Below are 23,228 nucleotides of genomic sequence, written 5' to 3' on the forward strand. Positions count from 1 at the left end.
CTGAAGACGGCTGAAATGCCAGAAACCGGTCCTAGGAAGCTTGTTTCCGGTCCAGGGGATGCATGGCTTGGAAGTTCGGGCTGGACTGTTCCCATGAGGCACAGGGTCAGACTGATTTGCATATGGCCATGTCTGAACTGGGGTGGCAGAGTGGGCTAAAAAACGGTGATGGATCAAACCCAGATCTGTTGACTGGGTGTGAGTGTTTGATTGGTTGTGATGCTCCGTCCATCACCACCCCCTTTTGTACCGCGAAAGTGAAAGTAATCGCGGTAAAGCGCGGCGCGCGAGCCCGCGCACATGCACTGTAGCTCTAGGCTGGCCTGGTAGCACTTTTTGGAGCCCTCTCAATAAGACTCGCCAGACCAGCGCATGCGCTGGGTCAGGCGAGACCTAAGAAGCACTATAAAAACAAACAAGCACTGTTTATTTAATGCTAAGGTCCGGCAGCAACATAGAAGGTTTGGAGGGCGGAACCGGGCGGCATGGAGAAGGCTGCTATTGTTAAAAGGGTTAGTGTGCTGCAAATAAAAAAAAAAACAAGCATTGGCCACGAAAGTCATCACGATCGCTGTGAAAGCGAAAGTCATCGCGATGACGCGCTAGTGCTGCTGGCTGGCCTAGCGCATGGCGGCTGCGTGCGTGCACGCTCACGTGCATGCAAGCGCTAGGCCAGCCAGCAGTACTTTGAAAACTCACAAACAAAATGTCTCTCCGAGCAGCGCATGCGCGCTGACTCAGCGAGAACCCTAAAAAGGGGAAAACTTGTCTCTTATTATTTGCCAATTTAAAACTACAAAAAAAAAAAAGGGGGGGAAAACTGGTTACCTATTACTGCCTTTAATACTTAACCCTAACTATCATAATGTCTGATTCAGACTCTGATGCTGCTGCATCTTGCTCCCCTAATTTCAATAGTGAAGATTTTAAAAATGTTATTCAGAAAGAGATGAGGTCTTGCATGTTTGACACCTTTAAAGAGGTCATGTCATCAAAAAGACTCCTCCCCTTTTAGGACGAAGTCCACGAAATACCCATTACTGGTAAATTAACACCTATTAACCAGGGGAAAAGAGTGGAAAAAAGTAATAACACTGAGCCATATTTAAAGAGCACTATGGGAGGTCCTAGCACCTCAACTGTCTTGGGAGGCCTTGGCGCCTCAAATATTGTGGGAGGTCGTCGCACCTCAAACGCTACAGGTGTCCTTAGTGGCACAAATCATTCAGATGTCCATCGTGGCACGACCTACATGGGTGTCCCTAGCGGCACAAATTATCGGAGTGCTCATACCATACCTGATGATTATTCTGACGATGAAGATAAGTTCCCTAATCCTTATGATGAGTTTGTCCTTGACTTGGACGATGAGGAACTAGACTTCAATAGTCAAACTGACGACGAATCACCATCCTCATCTAAGAATGTCATTCTCGACCCTTTGGGCGAGGAAATGTTTTCGCCACTTAACATCTCCTACCCCAGGAGTTCGGAATGGTTTCCACAAGACCATGTGACTAAATTCAATAAAAGATGGCTCAGGAACACCCTGGGGACCCAGACTCGTAGCACACTGAGGTCCGAATGCCCTAGACAGGCAATTCAAGACCAGGTCTGTCAGACCCCCAACCGTTGATCCCGACCTGATAAAATTCTTGTTCAAACTGGGTAAGGACCCTAGAAAGGGTATGGAGAAATCCCTCAAGGGCTGCCAGGATTGCCTCCTCGACATCCTGGGACCTTAGACTAGAATTCTTGATACAGCTGAGCAATGTCATATTAATGACACCCCCCTTGACACAGATCTTATAAGAGGGTGGAGCCAGAGGGCCTTGGTCCTTCTTGGCAATGCTAACTCTAGCCTCAACATCGAAAGGAGGAGAGTTATCCTCTCCAAGATAAACCCAAAATTGGGGGGATATGGCAGAGAAGGAACCCTCTGAAAATCCAAAAGGTCTCCTCTTTGGCGAGGATATGATTAAATCAATCGGTAAATATATCTCCACCTTCACAGCCCTCGACAAAGCCCAGACCAATAGGAGACGTGTTTTTATTTCCAACCTTTCTGGAAGGGCTGGAAGAAGGGGCCTTTCTTCCGGCGGTGGCAACCAAAGGCCCTTCTCGAGGTTCAGAGGCTCTGGAAGAGGTTTCTTCACATCCAACGCACAATTCTATCCTCAAAGAGGAAGAGGTTCGAGGAATAGAGGATTCAGAACCTGTGGCGCTCCCATCAACACCAACCTTCAAAGTAAGTCTACCTCTCACTCCTTCTTCTTCCCCCCCAAAGGTAGGTGGCAGACTTCAATTCTTTTACCACATATGGGAAAGCTTGACTCAGGACCCTTGGGTTTTGGAAACCGTTCGAGGTTTAAAAATAGACTTTACCCTTACCCCTGTTCAAACTTAAACCCGAAGGTTCTACCTCTCCCAGAGGATCAGCACAAAATTGTAGAAGAAGAGATTGCCTCTATGCTTCAAAAAGGCGCAATCTTAGAATTTCCCTGGAGTTTAAAGAGGTTTGTAAGCAAGCTTTTTCTCGTTCAAAAAAAGGACAAAGGTTGGAGACCCGTCATAAACCTACGGGAATTGAACAAATATCTGGTCTACAGACATTTCAAAATGGAAGGTATACAACTCCTAAGAGACCTTCTTTTAGAGGGAGACTGGCTGGTCAAGCTGGACTTAAAGGACATCTACTTTACCATTCCTATGGCCAAAGAACACCAACCCTTCCTTCAATTCACTTGGAAGAATCGGCTCTTTCAATTTCAAGCTCTCCCTTTCGGTCTTTCCTCTGCCCCTTGGTGATTCACCAAGATCATGAGGACTATCGCCCTCCTTCTAAGGGAAAGAGGTATTCGCTTAATTATTTATTTGGATGACATTCTCATTATGTCCCAACAGCACTCTCAACTCCTGAAGGACCTGAACACTGCTATGAATCTCATAGAGAGTCTAGGGTTCATTATAAACCGGGAAAAATCAATCCTTACCCCCTCCAGATCCCTGGAGTTCCTCGGTTTTACAGTGGACACTTCAAAATGTCTCCTCTTACTTTCCCCAAAGAAAATTGCCAAGATTTGCAAAGAAATCAGATTTGTTCTAAAAAGAGATTCTTTAACTCTGAGAGAACTAGCCAGACTTCTAGGTCTTCTTTCATCTTCTATTCAAGCCATCTTCCCGGGACCTCTCAACTACCGGGCACTTCAGAGAATAAAGGGGAAGGCTCTCAGATCTGGCCTGTGGTACGGGGACCTAGTGAATTTGGATCAAAAAGCCAGGTCGGAGCTCTCCTGGTGGTTGGAGAATTTGGATGCCTGGAATGGCAGGGCAATCTTCGGCTCAAAACCAGAGTTCGTGCTGGAATCAGATGCGAGCCTTCGTGGTTGGGGTGCTCGCCTCCTCAACCAAGACACTGGCGGTGTTTGGTCTCTTGCGGAGACCTCCCACCAGATACATTTTCTGGAACTTACGGCAGGCTTATACACTCTTATGAGCTTCAGACACTCACTTCAAGGGAGATCGGTTATCTTAAAGATAGACAACATCTCCGGGGTTTCCTACATCAACCGCCTAGGCGGGACGAGATCACCAGACCTCTCCAACTTAGCAAAGAAACTCTGGATGTTTTGCTTAGAGCACAAGATTGCTTTAAAGGCAGAGTATCTCCCCGGAAAATCCAATTTTTCTGCAGATTGGAACTCGAGATTCCTCTCAGACTTCAGCGATTGGAAACTCAACGTGAATGTTTTCAACGCCTTGAATCGCTTCTGGGGTCCCCTCGATTGCGACTTATTTGCAAGCAGACTAACCTTCCAGTTAGACAAATAGTACCAACGCAGACGGAGAAGATCACAACCTAATTCTTTCCGGGAATTTGAACCTTCTTGCCTGGAAGGTGTCAGGAAATCCGACGAACTGTCTGACCTTTCGTCATCAGCTGCAATTCTCCTCGGAGAATCTTGGGCCCCTGGAACACACTATAGGTACAACAACATTTGGAAAAAACGGTTTTGTTGGTGCATGGAGAGGCACCTGGATCCCGTGGAGGCTCCTATCGCACACGTAGTCAACTTTTTGGTGGAACAATTTGTGATGGGTCTTTCCTATAGATCTATTAATTGTTATAGATCAGCTATCTACGCTGGTCATTCGCCCATCAACGGTAAGACGGTAGGTAAAAATGTTATCGTTTGTAGAGTATTAGACAGAAGAGGCCTCCTAGACCGAATTATCAATCCTGATGGGACGTTAAGGCCATTTTAGATCTCTTTTGCTCTTGGACTGATAACTCTTTTCTTAACAGGAAATGCCTTTCCATTAAACTGGCTACTCTCTTGTGCTTAATTTCCTGCCGTAGAGTCTCTGATATTAAATGTCTTGATATATCTTATAGGTATTATGATATGTTTGGTGTCAAATTCGAAATTGTTAGAAAAACCAAAACTATGTCAGATTTTATTTTTTATTCTCGTTTCGACCTGTGTACCAAACTTTGTGTTGTAGACTGTATGAAGGAATAGGATAGGAGAATGAATGATCTTCGTCCTCATGACGCAAATCAACTGCTTATTTCTTTTGTCAAACCATTCAAGCCCATTAGCTCTACCTCCATTGCCAGATGGGTCAAGTCCGCTATGAAACTAGCCGGTGTTGACTTATCTAAATTTCAGGCCCATTCTCTTAGAGGTGCTATGGCCAGCAAATCCTTCTGGTCTGGTGGTAAGTTGGATGATATCCTCAAAGCAGCGGACTGGTCCAATGCATCCACCTTTGCTCGACACTATTGCAAACCTATCGAGCACATGTCCGACGTTGTCCTACACGGCTACCAACATGCATAATGTAGCCTCCGGTCTTGTAATGAAATTGCGATTCTCCTATTAACATGACCAGAGAATCTTGATTTCATTAAAGACGCGGAGGCTAACATTATCCCTCCCGTCCCTCCCAGGGTCGAACAATTCATTGTTTATTCTGTTCTTTATAAATACACCTTTATGATTGTTACTATTGCTTGTACTTATTATTATGCCATTGCACTTTTCAGTTTTAATGCTCCGTTGCTTTATCTCGCTTAACATTCTAACATACTCCTCCTTCTTTGCAGACAAATCCTCTTAATGGATTCTTCTCATCTTCGTCTCCTCCTCTCTTTTCTTCATTGTGGACTCTTGGATCCTCCGCCTTCAAGATTAAGATGAATCTCACCTTTGGAACTTTCTCTTTGTTCTTCCACATTTAAAAGAGGCAGTCTGTTTGGTGCTCATGCCCTTCATACTATTTGTGTTCTGTTCTAGAACTGTTTTGCTTTATGATGTAGTGTGGCTGCTTGTGACTGCATTAAAAGATTAATGCATAATGTTAGCCTCTGTGTCTTTAATGAAATCCTGATTCTCTGGTCAAGTTAATAGGGGAATCGCAATTATTTTAGCATATACAAGGACAGGGCTTTGGCTCTGATCAGAGCACTAGTCCTCTCTCGCCTTTTGCCATTGGTTGTCTGCTGTATCATTCCGATTCCTATTGAGTGTTTGTATTGCAATGCATGAGGGGCTATTTTAAATGTTAAAAGTATTCTAATCGTCACTCATTCAAATATGTTTCCAATCATTTTATTTTACAGGAGTCTATGTTAACATTTCAGGCAGGACTCAGAAACAACCCCACCCTAATTTTGCCAATGAGCACTGGTGTCACTGACCTGCATACTACAATAGATGCTGCTATGTAAGAAATTATTCACAACAAATATGTGACTGTCTCCATCTGTTTGTGGTGTCAACAACGTGGACATTTGCGCAGACTGGTGACAGACCTGCCATCAAAGAAGCTCATTAGCTTTGACATGTAAAACCCTTGATACACATCTACAACTGGTTTGTTGAGTCCTAAGGCCCCAGACCAGTCCATGTTACTCTGCTCCACTGCTGCAAAGACTCCCCACGTGCACAAGAAAGGACCTTGTATAACAAGCTAAAAAGACCGTAGACTCATAAGATGACAGTAGGCCATTAGGGCTCAATGTTGAAAGTCAAGGGCTTTCATTTAAAGTTAGTGCATTGTAGAAGCAAAGCACTTGGTTTTCTTGACCCAACTCACTGGATATCAAAGATTTAGTAAATAAAAATCCAGGACTGAACAACTGGTGTACAGTGACCGGAAGCCATCAGGCCATCCTGCCTGATGACTGCTTTGTCCTGCAGTCACAGCAAGAGATGCGACTTATCCCACTGATGGGAGATGTTTACTGTGACATCTGATGTAAGAGGAAAGGATTTAAGCTTTGAGCAAGCTCGGGGTATTTAATTAATCAGACTTGTACAACAAGCAAAGCCTTGTAATAATTAACAATAAATCACCTCATCGACGAGCACGGCACTACGATCCGGGGAATGTTTGAACAGACAATCAGGTAAGCAAACAGGAAAATGTTGACATGATGGACGGTTGACCGACGGAGCGGTTCGGTAGCAATTATAAGTCCATAGAAATAGTTTACGGCTCGCTCAGCTCCCAAAGATAAACCCAGTTCATTGCACCATAAACACACGACGCGGTTTGGCTTCAGGGGGCCTTGTTTTAAAAATAGAAAAAAAACTGTAAATATGCGTTTTAAACATTTGCTGAGACTCATAAATACCCATGACCACCTCCAAATACAGACTGTGCACCCAGAGTATCCCTTACTCCAGGGACATAAGAATTTCAGCCGAGACTCTCAGTACACGGAAAGCAGTTTGTCCAGTCTCAGCTCAGCCCAGGGTCGGCGGCCTGGGCCCTTCTCGAGAAGAGGTAAAACCCCAAGGGCCACGCGTGCTGTAATCATATAAAAGTCAAACTACACTGATCGCCGCATGTCTCACTCGTTGGATGGGAGTCTCACACCTTAGTAACGAAGTCTACCAGCCTCCGCAGTCTCACGGCCTCCATCAAAATACCACACACCTTGTGAAAATCATGTCGCCGTTTTTTAAAACAAAAAAAAACGTTTAGTAAAACTCCAGAGATCAAACACTTATGGTCACTAAGGTGGCGTCACCCCGATTAGAACCAAGTTTCTAATTTAGGCGAGTTAACGTCACTTTAAAAACAACCAACTATTTCTGGTGATGCGACGTTTGGAGACATGAAACTGCATCTCAGATACTACACCCAAAGAACAACCACGGCTCATCGGTACACCTCAAATCAGAGGGGCTGGGTGCAAATCAGTGATAATGGAAGGGCCAGGGCAGTCCGTAGCGAATGACGCCTGTCTTCACAATGAGCACAGACCCTCCCAATCCTCCGTAGATCTTCCCTCCCCTCCATCAACCAATGGTGCATGCAAACCATGGGAAAATCGTGGTCTGGACACAATACAACTAATCTACAGTATACGGAAATAGTTTCAGAGGTGAAATGGTGGCGCTAAATGCAAGTAGAGGAAATGTCCCTCGGTCAGTACACCCCGGTACCACTGTACCTGCTGTACTGATAACTAAACCACTGCCAGAACCAGATTATCTAATGTCACACAGAGACCCTGGCTAACACAAGCTAGATATGAATACAGGGGTTCATGTCAACCTCCAGGCGTCACCTCCAGGGCATCAACACGCATGCTTTCCTGCTCCCCATTACTATATTTGTAAAATGTTACATTCTGGGTGTAGTGACGTACCACACGCCCTCGTAGTGAGGTGCGTCTGACGAGGCGAACCTAGTGGTGTTAACCAAAGGTTACGTAGGGTGATGTAATGACAATAACCCTACCGGTGGCAGCATCGTAAACTCCACGTGACCCTAGCGGAGGCATACAAATAACGTTCCAGTGTGTGTGATTATGGAATATGAGAATGTATGTTATAACCCCGGTAGCCAGTGGGGATGGCATTAACATATTTGATAGTGGTTACCATGTTTACTATACAGGCCCCAGTGCACCTCTATGTAATAATGATATAAGGACCTCTGGGTGCCTGGATATGATGATGGTGGTGATAAAGTGTCCTTGAACATAAAACATGGACCCGCCATCACATAAATAATATACGGGCCTCTGAGTAACGGTGACATAGGGCTTCCGGATTAGAGCATCACAGGGAGCAGTGATTAATAATACAGCGACGCCTGTCTTTCAATAACAGGGGACCTCGGTGAGGGGGTCATTTAAGGGGCCTGGCATTGTTCGTGGTCCGTGCGGCTTCAGCTGCGATGCACGGGCACCGGCGGAGGGTCCGTGCTAAGGCCACAGCCGCGGCGCTTCCAGAGGAGTAACGACGCCGCGGCAGGGGGGCGCAGTGGTCTGTGACTGCAGAGACAGGGACGGTGACACCAACACCACGAGGCTCCTGCAATGCCCTTCACTGCGCTCCCTGCAGCAGCCGCACATCACCCACCTACCTCACGCCGCTGGAGAGACCCCACCCCCAGCAGCGGTACTCACCCCGCGCAGCCGTCCTCGCACCCACCGCCGCTCCGCACTTTCCAATGCTGTTCGGCTATCACGGAGAGTCGGAGACGGCTCATTCAGCAGTAGGACCAGGACACAGCAAGGGGCGGGGCCTACAAGGGGGGCGGAGCAGGCTGTAAATACAAGCAATGCTCTGTAGCGTTCAGAAGGAGGCCTCCATGCCTCAGGGGAAAGGAGGCGGTAGAATGGGCGTGCGCAAACACCTCAACCAATCACCGTAGGGATCGTGCCTGTGGGTTCAGTTTTGGCTCCACCCATTGGTCTGACAGGCTTTTGTTGCCGTAGCTTGAACCCGCCCACTTGCGTCTTGTGCGACGTTACAGCTCTCAGGTGTAAAGATGCACTCTTTTCAGGGGCGGTAGAGGGCGCGCGCGGCCGCAACATGTACGTCACAGCTACCGATCTGGGTGACGACACTTGTCATAAAGGCACTGCGTAAAAAAAAGAGGACTTCTGGAGGGGAGACCAATCAGCGGATTGATTGGTGTTGCCGTGGGAGCTGGAACAGCGGTGTAAAGGGTGCTAGCCTATGAATTCTTTCGCCGTGTTGAGGGCTCGATGTGGGCGGGGCTTGGTTTCCGTGGTGACAGCACAACACGCCTCGCGATCTTCCTTTCTTTCCTCCCCTTTGCGTTATTTTTAAAGGGATACGCAAATGGAGATCTAATAAGGTAAGGATGCTTCTGTCATTCAAAATGAAAGTAAATAAAAGTGCATGCAGACCTGTGTCCCGCTATTACAGTTTGCCCTCTCCTGCATATGCAGCCACATACTGCCTGTGCAGATGTAGCTGGGAGTTTCGATTGCTGTTCAATGCTTGATCGAGTATTCAAGGGAGGCATGAGGTGTGCGGATCAATGGGTAGGCCTATTGCATAGCATGTGTGCCCATTAAACAAATCTGTAAGTGCGTTTAGGAAGAATATTTGTGTTTTGAGCGACAACTGTAAAGTGCTATTGCTCTGCACTGTACCAGGTGCAAACATAAGGAGGACAACATAGCAGTGCCACTTCATTATTAAACAGCATTAATTAATTATTAAACAGCATTTATTAAGCGCGTAGCAACCCTGAGGCATCCCAGCGCTAGCAGCAGAGACAGGAAGAACTAGATGGTTTATAGGGTGGCACTTTGGAACAACCAAGTTTTGAGGAGCTTTCGAAAAAGAAGATGGCCAGACTCTGCGGGAAGATGTAAAGGAAGGGTGTTCCAGAGTTTAGCTGTATTGTAGGAAAAGGACCTGCCTCCACATCTTACCCTTTTAGTTTTAGGGACTGCGGCTAAGTTTAGGTTAGCCGAGCGAAGGCATTTCCTGGGGTGGTAGAAAGTAATGAGATAGCCATTGATTAAAGGGCCCTTCCCCCATAAGGTCTTGAGGCACAGCAAGTGATACAGCGTACTTACACCCAAAGCTGTAAGACTAGCTTGGGCGGCAGGTATTAGTAATGTTTAATGAATATTAAAGGTCTGAATTGTCAGGCTTATAGGCGTGGGATGGTTAGTAGTTGTGTTGGTACTGCCATTGGCTGTGTGGGCAGGTGCAGTGGGTATTGCAAGATACAACAGCCTCCTCACAAGGGCCCTAGCACGTTTTTTTTTTTTTTTACAAATTAGGCACTGGGTGAAAGGAGGAGGCTATATCAACTGTACTTTAACCCAAAATCCATGTAAATCTATTTGCTAAATTGCTTTCTAAAGCTTACTGATATTTAAATGAGTATTATTGGTTCTTTTAATCGCAGAATGCAATCACAATAAATTTGAGTGAGGCACAGATGGCAAAACTACTCTAATTTATTGTTACTCATTTTTTTTTTTTTTTAAATCACAGCTTTTTTATTTCATCGTAAGGCAGTTGCAGAGCCCTGGTATCATGGTATCTTCGTATTTATTACTGATGTGCAATGTCAAAATACCTCCCATCTTAGATATTGTATTTTATCCCATTTTTACTTTTAAACTTGTCATTTTTAAGTGTGCATAAGTTCTGCAGTTCTTTATTATGCTGTAATACATTTTGTGGTGTTACTGCATCAGACTTTAATCATTGGTAACTATAGGCCATTACCTTTTTTTCCATTATGGCCAGCCAATCAGAGTGTGTGGATTCGCAGATCTAGCTCAGGATCCACGAATCTGCAATGAATGATGGGACAAAAAGTTTCTTCGTCCAATATGGTGTTTTTTTAATTTTAATTTAATGGATTCACTGATCCTCTGCAGATTTGCAAATACACTGACTATATGCAAATGTTTTTATTCTGTAACAGTTTGAGTCCTTCCAATACCTGTTTGTAATGCTGCTTCCTCAGAAGCTGCTGAATGAATTACACCAATGCAAGCAGATGCAATCCCCTGCATAAAGTTATAGGTTCATGGTAAATTTGGTGTAATTCCATTTGTTGTTTTGTGCTGTACCAGAGAGCAACATTTTACGTGACAGTAAAAATGGAAAATGCTCAATTTTTGATCCTCCCTTTATGTACTTCCACCCCTTGACTGAGCTGCATGAAATTTGCAATTCCGGAGCTTAGCCACTATCATCATTGGTTTGGAAAGTTTCAAAGAGACATGTCAAATGGCACCAAAATTATAATTAAAAAAATATTGTTTAAAAAAAAAATGGAAGCACAGATCTAACAATAACGACTGAGTCACTGTTGCTCACTGTGCAGTATCATCAGATATGGATTCAGAGTTTGTCTGGTAATTTTCAGCAGCAGAGCATCGAGAGAGAGTGTAGTGAGGACCAAGGTTCTGAATAACTTTAGTTAACTTGGATGAGCTGTTCATTTTCATCATTATATGCATATTGTGTTAAAACATTTAGGCATTCATAAGGTTGACAGTCTATTGACAATTAAAATGCTAGACTCATGTGATTGTGCAGGGGCTCACTTCACAACATTAAATCCCTAATTTATCTGGAAATTAAGAAAACATCATACAAGGACATGAAACTGAACATTGCTTCATCAAAAAAAGCGCCAGAAAGCATATTCTACCTGACTTAGAGATACTGGCTAACTGAAATCAAGTGACTCGAAAATATCTGCTACGAAGGCCTCTTTTCAGCAGACAGAGGGAGAATGACATGGCCATGCTACAGCAATATAAACACATGCATTTCGTTTTTGAAACTCTTGTTTCAAAGGGCCAAGACTATCTTGGGTCAAATTTGCCTGGTTACATCAAAATGAAATACCTAAGATTCAGATTTTTCTATATTCCCATTTATGAATTTGATGGGAAATGGAATCCAGCTCATAAGGGAAAGTCTGATTGTCGACTTACAACAGAAACTCTTATGCACATTTTATGTATTTGGCCCAAAGTTTTGTATCTAAGAAAATTCCACTTGCAACCAGTTTTTAACAAGGCAAACATAAGATCCACCCTAGAGGCTGTTAGATATTGCTTTAGAATTGCGATTCTAATAGGTTTACTGAATATAGAATCAAGATTTTATTAAAGAGAAGGAGGTTAGCATTATGCATTAAACTTTTATTTCCCACTTCTGAGCAGCACCATTCAAAGCTCATGGAACCTTAAAAGATCATAATCAACAAAGAATCTTCCCGGCCATAAATGGCATGCGACCACCATCTTCTTCCTCTTTTCGTTTGCTGTCCTTCATTACTCCAAAAACTCCAAAATAGCCTTTTTTAACTTTCTACAACAAAACATATGCACAAAATTAAAGGGCAAAATTCTTCATTTTGCGAGATAAACCAATACAATTCCAAACCAACAACATTAATTCTTACATAATAAATACAAATTGTGCCTCACCCAAGGGGAAGGGTGGGCAGGATATTGTTAGCCTCCTTGTCTTTAATACAATCTCGATTCTATATTCAGTATACCAATTAGAATCGCAATTTTATGTCAAGACAGGAGGCTAGCATTATGCATGTTCTAAGCTTTCTAAAACACATTTTGAAACATAAACATGTTCAACTGACTTAAAATAAAATCTCCTGAACGTAGTAGCAGCCGACCAATCCGCTGCTTTCATAATATCTTCTAGTCTCCCACCTAACATACTCACCTTACTCGCCATAGTCCCTCTTGCCGAATGCGCTGTGAACCTAGACACATCCGCACCAGCCTCATTCATGGAACATTTAACCCATCTCACTATTGTCGCACTTGAAACTGCTTTGAATGGTTTCACATACGAGAACAAAACCTGATCCACTCCTGCTCCCCTTTTCTCCAACATTCTGCTTTCATACTCCTTTAAGCAGTGAACCACACATACACTTGGACATTCATCAAAAATTGGATAAAAAACCAAAATTGACATTGACTTAGTTCTTCTGCACAACTCAAACAGCACGTCATTGGGTTGATAAAACCTATGAGAAATGCCCAATGCCTTGACATCGGAAACTCTCCTGAATGATATAAGACACAATAAAGTAGCTAACTTCCAAGACAATTGCCTAGTCTCCAAGTACTTATTGCTCGGCCAGCTCTCAAATATCTTTAGAACCAAATCAACATCCCATAAAGACTTATATTTAGCGTTCGGGAGTCTTTTCAGCCGGATCCCTTTCATCACTCTACAAACCAAAGGACTTCTTCCAATAGAAACACCTTGAATGAGAGAATTGCCAGCAGAAATCTCGACCTTTAACTGTTCACTGTCCTATGCGACATTCCTTTCTCAAATAATTCAGCTAGAAAATTTGCTACTTGAATGTCAATTGCTTCCAAGGGATCCAAACCCCTTTCCATGCACCAACAAAACAAAACCTTCCAGGCTCCCCTATATCATGTTCTTGTTCCTGGTGCCCAAGATTTAAATAGTAACTCTGCAGCTGTTCCTGAAAGATTTGAGAATGCTTTTGAACACCTGATATCTTCCAAACTAGAAGGTTGAGAGAACCCAACTCCACCAAAGGATGTTCTCCTTCCACATTCCTCAAAAGACCCCTGAAAAGCCAAAATAAAAAAAAACTTCTGTCACTGCTAACTCCATCACCGAAGGGAACCTAGGTTGACTCTTCCAAAACAGAGTTATCAAAACTAACTCACATTTCTGTCTCCTCACCTGAACTAGAACCCTCTGGATCATAGAGAACGAGGGAAAGGCATAACCCTTCACTCCTTTCCAATCCTGCAATAAGGCATCCACTGCCATTGCCCCTGGATCCGGTCTCCAACTCACATAAATTCTCTAGTTGGTTGGTTAACCTTCATGCAAAAAGACCTACTTCTAAAGGACCCATAAGCTCCAAAACTCTTAGTAAAACTTCATATTTCAATTTCCAACCGCTGTAGTCTATCATGTTTATTGAGTTCCAATCTGCCAACACATTCTTAACAGCCGGCAAATACTCCACCTTCAGACCTATCTTGTGTTCCATACAAAACTCCCAAATCTCTTTCGCTAACTCCGCAAGACCCTTTGATCGAGTTCCTCCCAATCTGTTTATGTAAGCTACAGCAGACACATTGTCCATCCTGAGCAGCACTGACTTGCCAACCAATCCTTTTTTGAAACTTTCCAAATCAAATAAACCTGCTCTCATCTCCAAACAATTTATATGGTTCTCTTTTTCCCACGGGGACCAGACACCCCCAGTCTCTTGCCCCAGACCAGACACACCCCAGCCAAAATTGCTCGCATCCGTCTCCAAAACAAACTCTGGGGATTCTCCGAAAATTGCTCCTCCATTTCACGCCTCCATGTTCTCTATCCACCAAACCAGCTCTTCCTTTGCTTCCATAGTTATGTACACCATGTCCTCATACCACATTCCTTTCGATAGCTCTGATCTTTTCAAATGCTGTAAGGCTCTGTAATGCAAAGGACCCGGAAAAATCACCTAAATTGACAAAGACAGCAAACCAATCACTCGTGCTAATTCCCTCAATGTAACTTTCTCCTTGTTTATAACCTTCTGAATCTCTTGCTTTATTTTCTTCACCTTCTTCTCCGGAAGACATAATTGACACAAAATTGTGTCTACCACAAAACCTAGAAATTCCACCTTCTTCACAGGGTTCAAAACCGACTTTTCCAAATTTATCACAAAGCCTAGACTCTCTAGCACGCTCCTGACCAAATCTAAATCTTTCTTTAGATCCCCAAAATCCTGATTCCTTATTAAAATATCGTCGAGACAAATGATCACACTGACCCCTCTCTCTCTGAAGAAACCAACAACTAACTTCATTAACTTGGTAAAACACCAAGTGACAGATGAAAGCCCAAAAGGTAGGCTCTGAAATTGATATAACTGAGCCCTCCATCTGAATTGTAGAAATTGTTGACTTTCCTTCGCTATTGGAATAGTAAAATACGCATCGTTCAGATCCATTTTCACCATCCAATCTCCCTCCTGAAGAATATCCCTCAGAAGGTGAATACCCTCCATTTCGAAATGTCGATAACTCACAAACTGATTCAAACTACTTAAATTTATTACTGGTCTCCATCCTTTGTCCTTTTTGTCTACCAAGAACAAAGTACTCACATAACCTTTGTCTTCTTCCCCCACTTGCACAATTGCATTCTTCTCCAACATCCAACACACCTCGTTTTCTACTATTTGTAATAATTCTTCTTGAAAAACCAGCTTTTGAGGTTCTTTTATCTGACCTGGAACTGAATCAAAATCTATCTGAAAACCTTCTATAGTTTCTAGAAACCCATGCATCCTGAGTAATTTCTCTCCAATTTTCTTTGAAATACCTTAATCTTTCTCCTACCATTTTTGGGATAGAAAGTGTACAAGTCTTCATACTCACCCTGGTTTTGACCTTGTCCGGGAATTTGTCCTCTTCCTAGGTTCGAGCAAACTCAACCTCTTCCTCTTTGCGGAAAGAAGTTGTAACTTCCATGGCCTCTGGAATATCCACTGCTTTGGTTATGGTATTGGGCTCTGAAATTTGCCCGGCTGATAGGTAGCCCCCTTCTACCATCCCGTCCATAAAAACGACTGTTATAATTAAAGACCCTGCGCATCGAATACTGTGCCTTATCCAGGCTTGTGAAGGTGCAAACGTATTTGGTTAAAGACTTCACCATCCCTTCACCAAACAAAAGGCCTCGAGCCTCTTCCCTGGACTCCTTATTTGCTAAATCCCCTCATTTTGGGTTTATGCGCATTTGAAGTTTTCCTCCTCTCTAATAAAATGCCTGCATTAGTGTTAGACCTGGCATCATTGGCATGAGTCTCTCCTCCATTTTTTTCTGTTGGCCTCCTCTGTTTACAATGTTTTTGCTGGAATATTGCTTTGGGCACTGTGCCACTGCTGATCAGTGCCACAGTGCAAGTGCTCCCTATGTTAAATTGATACATTGATTGGTGTTACCATGATTGGCTTGGTTGACTTACTGTTCAGACCCTAGTCTAGTGCACCGCGTGTGCCAAGGGCATGTAAGTTAACTGCTGCTGGTGGGCTTGCAGCACTGGTTGTGCCACCCACGGAAGCAGCTTGCAAAATGTGTCCCAGGCCTGCCACCGCAGAGCCTGCGTGCAGTCCCTGACTGCCATGTCGACTTGGCAAGGAAACCTACTTGCCAGTCTGTAAAACCTTCCCTTTGCCACATTTCAGACACCTCTATGGTAGGCCCTAGGGCTGGGTGCATTGTTGGTAAAAGGTAGGTCATGCCCTGATGTGTGTGGCATGACCTAATAGTGAAATACAGCCATTTTCGTTTTTCACTATTGAAGAGCTACCTGCCTCCAATAGGCCAGAATGGGCAGACTGATTATTAACTCCATTATAATCTATCTGACTCAGGGAGCATGGTAGCAGGTCGAGTTTAGTATCCCTGAACTCAGATTTTAATAACCCTTTAGGATGGATGGTTTTTAAATTCTGTGTTTGAAAATAGCCCTTTTAGAAAGTGGCTATTTTCTTGTCCAACTATCCACCGGTCTCTGCTGGTTTGGTGTGTGTGTCAGGGGCTGGGTGGCTCCAGAGGTCTGAATGAGTCAGTGTGGGGTGAATGAGGCATCTACACTTAGGGTGGGGGAAGAGTAGTCCCTGATAGCCTGCCCTGCCTGACACAATGCTGGCTCCACCTCCTGCCGGGCGACTGATAGCCCTGCTCCTGCCAGTGACAATACTGGCTCCGCCTCCTGCTGGGCGGCTGAGGACCCTGCTCTGCTCAGTGAATAGGCCAGGTGCCTCTGCCTGGCAACACCCACCACAAACCTGAGATGGGGGGAATTTCCCTGCTTGGACAAAGGGAACAAAGCAGAAAAGGGGTATAAAAGAAGGACCCCTGAACCAAAGAACTCAGATCACTTCTGACAAGGAAACCTCTACCAAGGACAAGAAGCCTGCTGATCCAAGGACTTGCCTCCCCCTTCTGCCAGTGTGCTGTTTGCTGGGGGGAACCTTAAGCTGCTTCTTTATTTTTGCCAAGGGACAAGGAGAGAGGAACTTGGTGTGTACTCTCAAGCTTGCAAGAAAATCTCCAAGGGCTGGAAGAGTGCCAGCCTCCTGTTGAAGTCACAGGGCCAAAGGACTGAATTGCTGGTTGCTGGAAAGTGTTATTTCCAGTGCACAGGGGAAATCTGCAGTCTCGACGTCGCCGACGCCGCCGAATCCAGCTCGACATCGTGAGTAACGGCTCCAGTGTTCCGAGCCTTCGACGCCGGCCGCCGGGCCTGATCGACGCCAGTATAGACGCCAGTGAGTAGTGAGTTCGGCTCCAGCTCCAAGCGACCCCGTCTCGACGCCGCTGCTGATCGCATCGACTCAATGCCCTTCTCGATGCCGTGAGCGCTGCTCCGGCCCGACACCTCTCGACGCCGCTGCGGATCGACCCGAATCTGAGGCACGATCGACGCCGACCTCGACGCCGACATCTCGACGCCGTGGATCATCGTTTTCTTCATTTCCAAAGGTACTGTGTTTGTGGGTTCTGTTGCAACTCCAGGCTCGACGTAGCGCTCCTCGCGGTCGACGCCGAACCTTGGGAATATCGTAAACTCTACGTCGTGTGACTCCTGTGGGGGTCACCTTGTTGCCAAGAACTGTGTTTCAGAAGAATACTTACTTTTGTTGCTAAAGAACCATTTCCTAAGAAGAAACTTTACCTGAACTACTATTTTTCCTTCCATAGAGTATTTATTAAGATTGTGGTATATTTTTGTCGTTATTTGGTCTTGTGCTAAGCCTTATATAAAAATACTATTTTTATATTAACTCCTGTGTTGTGTCCATTTGTAGTGTATTCACTTTATTACTGTATGTGGTCATAAATGCTTAACACACTGCCTCTGAGATAAGCCTGTCTGCTCTGCCAAGCTACCAAGGGGGTAAGCAGGGGTTATCTGAGTGTGTAAACCCCTTGCCCTGACTAGAGAAGGTGGGTCCCTATTTGTCAGAAGTGTATACCTCTACCAACTAGAGACCGCCGGTTCTAACAATTAGCATTACCCAAAAAGCAAACAACCCTTTTGCACCAACCACGTAATAATGACAGATCTAAATCTATATTCTTAAGGTAAGCCTCCTCAATAGCATCAAGTAACTTGTCCTGACACTGCTTCAGGGATCTATCCAAACCTTTTCTTGGATCCTTACCCATCTTAAACAGATAAGTTAATAGCTCAGGATCTATGTTAGGAGTCGTAGTCACCTTGTCATCAATGACAGGCCTAGAGCATTCCGCTCTCATAATACTCCTTTCTTCCTTTTCTAAAGGCTTCCTGATTCTTGCGTTAATGTAATCGGCAACATTTTTCAGTAGCCACCAGTCTTTTCCTCTCAGGTGTCTAATTTCTCTTGGGGTGAATTATTGCTCACCGAAAGGGTCCACCACAGTCTCGTTACTTTTCTCTCTACCACTATTCTCATTCTCTTCTCTCAAATCATCTTTATATTCTAAATCCAAGATGTACTTATCCATCTCAACATCACTATAAATATTCGCATCACCCGAGGCTTTCCGTCAAATTTCAGTGTTAAACTGACTTCCTTCCATATCGCGTCAGATACCTTTCCATTGTGAGCCGCTTGGGACTCCACTCTGGTTTAGTTTTTTATTTAAATGCTTCCTTTTAGATAAACATTTACAACCAGGGCCTCTCTCATTACCCTCCTCTGAGACTGAGAAATACTCCCCATCCTCAGTATTCTTTCTCTTTCCCAGTGCCTGTTTAACTGACTCTTGAATAACATCCTTTAGCTCTTTATTAATAATTTCTCTGATTATTTTCTCTTGTTCTTCATTGTTAGATTACATTTTATCTTTTCAATTTCCAATAACAATCAATAATATTCTTCCTATTTATTAAATTACTCCTCAGAAATAAACCGTTTCTTATACTTCCTCCTAACAACCTATTTTCATCGAAAACTTTCTCCCTGACACACTCAATTGCCATCTCCCTGACACAATAAATAAACGAAGCTCTGTTGTCATGGAAACCACTTCACAGAGCTAATTCTTCTTGAAACAATACCAAATGTTTCAAAACAAGCTCCAATTCCCTTAGAAAACATTCCAATGTAAACCATCCAGAAAGCGAGACCGACTGCACTTGTCATGAAGCTCGCTGCCCGATTTCCTACAAGACTCTTCCTGCGCGAGTCCTCCGTATTTTTCAATTCTAAAACGGCAGTAGCTTACAAGATCTTGTGCTCACGCCGCCTGTAAATTCAAATTTATACATTTTAACCCGATCACAACCCAGGCAGGGCCATGACCTCAAAATCGAAATTTTCACAAGTCTTTAAACCTAATAAACGCTCATATCCTAAAATAACACATTTAAACACAAATGAAAAACATTAAAATTTTGCTCTAAACACAATAAAACTATATCTCATTCAAACACACATAAATTGGGTATCTGACAAAAAAAGTTCCAATACAATCACTCAAACCAAACTCTATAAACAGATAACTTAATTAGAACAATACTTATCTGCTCAAAAGCAGCAAATAAAAGAGGATGAAGATGGTGGCCGCATGCTATTTATGGACTGGAAGAAGTGGGAAATAAAAGTTTAATGCATAATGCTAGCCTCATGTCTTGACATAAAGTCAAAGATGATGGTGCTATCATAGGACTAATAACATTTTTAGATGATGCTTATAAAGTGTGAGCCTCTTGCGTTTAATAATTTTTTACTATAGTTTTTAACCCAAATGCCTAGTACTTTTTAATCATTATTTTTATTTGATATTAATGGTGATTGTGATACACTGTTCTATTGTAATCTGTGGATCAATACAATACAATTTCAATTTCAACTTTATTCGATCATCCTTAGGCATGATCATAAAAGTACAGAAACAACAATAAATGTAAAAGGTAAAACAACTCTCATAGATAAAATATGGTAACCATTTCAACGGGATTCTTATAGGAAGAAGTTAAAAATCTTACAAAGATTCAGTTTATAAGTACTAAAATCTGCCATATCAAATATAAGTTAAAATGTAGAATATAAATAGTTAAATAAATTTACCTAAAAAGTTTTATAATCCCAAGATCTTCCGCCTTTTCCTACAAGCCCATAGAAATGAGGTTAGGGAGAAGCACACTAGATGGGCTGGTAATGATTTTAAAAGAATAGTACAACCCTAGATTGGACATAATTATGGCTCTTTAAAATCGGTACAATGTACTTTTTCCTTTCTTTAAGATAGTGACCACAAAAAAACAGTATATGAAGATCTGTTTGGGCAGAGGACTTGTCACAAGGACAGTTGATCAGGTCCCAATGGTTATAAGTTTTCGATGGGAACCCTAGCATTAGTGGGATCAAATTTAAGCGAAATCGGAGTAATGTAAATTTGTGGTGTGGTATTGTAACCTCCTCTAGGTAGGAGGATCCACCTGCCCAAGTAGATAAATAAGGTTGATAAACCAGAATAGACTGCTTCCTGTGGTTGTTCTCCCTACGAATGTACTGGGCTTTCAACATAAAAGTGTCGACCAGTCTTTGCTTTGGACATTAACCTGCAAGAAAGCGGGTCTGTGAACAATACTTTCATCCCCAACTCCGTCAATTCTCGCTCGACATAGTTAATCCATCTGATTCTCTTATAATTGTCAAGGCTCAAGCAATCTTTTATTATACTCTTGGTTAAAGGGAGAGTTTTCCTTCGCCAAATTGAAAACCACAGAAGCAAAGGAGCCAATCTAATTGAATCCGTAATATGTGGTAGGCTTAACTCAGTGTGGAGTATAAAATTAGAAGTTGATTGGGGAAGGGAGACCATGGATTTAAAAATGTATCTACAATGATTTGGAGTTGTTGATGGTGTGCCAGACGCCAGACTCCCGCTCCATATGTGGCCGCTGATTCTGTTTTAGCTTGATAAACCTGCTTAACAGTGGCCAGAGGTTTTCTGCTCATCCTGGAGGTAAATGCTTTTAATGCTCCCAGACTCCTTTCCATTCCCATGGCCCTTGCATCAATTGGTCTACACCACGTTTGATTTTTATCAAAAAGCACCCCAAGATAGGGGAACGACTCCACCACCTCAATTTTCCCTGATTCTGTGTGGAGGTGTGATAGTTTTCCTCGAACAACACCCCCCCAGCAATAATTACAAATGATTTGACTGGTTAACCTTCATGTCAAGAGAATCCATGAAGGCAGCATAAGTGGTGATTAGGCTACGCAGCCCTATCCCTGTTCTGACGATAAGGACTGCGTCGTCTGCATATGCCAGAATAGGGAGCTGGATAGACTCAGACACAGGGAGATCGGGGTCACACCCAGAAGGGCGTTCCCCATGCCATTCGTATAGATGGAAAACAAGAAGGGCGCGAGTACACAGCACTGTCTTACTCCCCTTAGGATCTTAAAAGGGCAGGCACATTCCCCGTTTTTCCCATATCTAACCGATGCTGATGCCTCCGAGTACAATTGCTGGATAAAGTCAATTAGTGGAGGGTCGATCCCCATCTCTTCCATGATATACCAGAGCTTTGGGTGGGAAATGCAGTCAAATGCTGCTGAAAGGTCCATAAAGGCAAGATATATTTTCCCACCTGTAAGGAGCCGGAGGACGCAGAAAGGCAGAAGTGTGGCAGCCCGACAAACGATGGATTACACAGACCGGAAACGGCCCGCGGTCTAGTGGTGCGTGGGAGGCGTGGTGACGGCAGTCAGGAACCTGAAATAGGGGAGAGCGGAACCAGGAAGACGGGCAGCAGCAGCGTGGAGGAGGAGCCTGGTGGAGGTGAGAAGACGGCGAAAGTACAAACGACCAGGAGGGAGGAGGACAGCGAGCGCGGAAGGAGAGACGGAGGCGGCGAGGACGAAACCAGGAGGAGAGCGAGATCAGAGACGGCAGGCGCCCACGGAGAGAGCTACGGAAGACGCGGCCCCAGCGGAGAGAGAGAGTGCACTGCATCCAAGCCCGGCAGCCTAGAAAGAGGAGAGGACGCCCCGGGTCCGACTGCCACGGCCAGCTTCACGGGTCGTGGCCTCAGGCAAGTGCCATTGCGGGGGTCTTTTTGGTGGGGCTGCTGGGGAACCAGAGTATAAAAACAAGGAGACGGTAGCACAAAGTCCCGATCCCTCACCATCACTCCCTTCCTACCCTAGCCTTTTTCCCCCGTTTCCCTCACGAACGACCGGTGAAGGTGGCACAAAACCCCTATAATATACCACAGAGCCTAACCCAGACGTACCTTTCTTTTTCTTTCTTTTGGCTTCCCCGGTTCTTGGACCTCCCCGGGAGAGAGAGAGAGCACACCCCGCAGACAGAGAGAGGAAGACCAAAACCACTGCAAGGAAAGGAAGAAGTTCTAGGGACGCCTATTCCCCTTCAAGTCCCAGGCGGTGAACTGTTGATTTCCGTGGAGACTACAATCCTTTTTTTCTTTAACTACAACCCTTGTCAGATCATGCCTCTCTGCCTGTGTGACACGCAATAAAACGGTCTATGAGTAGCAACTTCCTGACACTGCCTGGTTTCTGTTCCGAGCCATAGGCCACTAGAAAGGAGTTCCCTACAAAGTGGTGCCAGAAGTGGGATACTAGTGTGCAGAACCATGTCACAGCCCGTGCCTATAGAGGATGTGCTTACCCAGTTGGCCGAAGGCCAAAGACACTTGCAGTTGGTGTTCGAACAACAGTTACAGGCCGCTAGACTGGAGAGAGAAGCACTGCAGGGCGCCCTTAAGGACCAGGCAACTGTAGTGGCCACAAACCAACAGGTGCAAGATACAGCCCTACTACGGCTTACTGACGCCATAGTTCATACACGAGTTAACCCCACGGTCCCAGGAACAGTCCTGCAGAAATATAAGGAAGGAGAGGACACGGATTATTTCTTTCTGAACTTTGAGCGGGCGGCGTCCACAGCAGCTTGGCCGCAAGAGCGATGGGGCCAATACATCGCCCCACTCCTTTCAAGCCGCATATCAGGCCGCCAACCCGGACGGGACGACCACATACGTGGAAGTTAAAAAAGCGATACTGGAGAGACTGGGGTTCGACCAGGAGCATTACCGCGTCAAATTCAGAAAAGAAAAGTGGACTGCCGGAGACAACCCCCGGGCTTTGTATTATAGAATACGGGACTTGGGAACAAGATGGTTAATGCCCCATGTATCCTCAATAGAAGAAGTAACTGAAAAAGTGTTTCTTGAACAGTATCTGGATGCCCTGCCACCTAACACTAAGTCATGGGTGAAACAACACCCAAATCTCACTACTGCTTCTGCGGTTGAGATAGCTTGCGCCTATCACCGAGGACCCGAGTTTAGAGCAGGCACTGTACGAACCCAGGCTCCGGTTCCCCTTTCCCGAATCCCATTGCAGTCCT

At 44.3% G+C, this 23,228-nt stretch overlaps 2 protein-coding genes across 6 annotated transcripts in view; one reads left to right on the forward strand and one right to left on the reverse strand.

The window, feature by feature from the left end:
* The window catches only part of FZD3 (frizzled class receptor 3), a 222,931-nt gene extending 214,324 nt beyond the window's left edge, over window positions 1-8,607 (reverse strand). The window contains exon 1 of the mRNA XM_085613057.1: window positions 8,432-8,607. The gene's annotated coding sequence lies outside the window, so the exon portion shown is untranslated. The remainder of the gene's footprint in view (window positions 1-8,431) is intronic.
* FBXO16 (F-box protein 16) overlaps window positions 1-23,228 on the forward strand; it is a 355,765-nt gene that overhangs the window by 38,448 nt on the left and 294,089 nt on the right. For 2 of the 5 annotated variants that reach the window (XM_085613058.1, XM_085613059.1), the window contains exon 1: window positions 8,829-9,129. The exons of 2 other annotated variants lie outside the window; for them this stretch is intronic. The gene's annotated coding sequence lies outside the window, so the exon portion shown is untranslated. Of the gene's footprint in view, window positions 1-8,825; window positions 9,130-23,228 lie in introns of those variants that run through there. One more of the 5 variants, XM_085613063.1, reaches the window with a different exon arrangement.

Source organism: Triturus cristatus, chromosome 6, assembly GCF_964204655.1.
Source record: "Triturus cristatus chromosome 6, aTriCri1.1, whole genome shotgun sequence".
Lineage (NCBI taxonomy): Eukaryota > Metazoa > Chordata > Amphibia > Caudata > Salamandridae > Triturus > Triturus cristatus.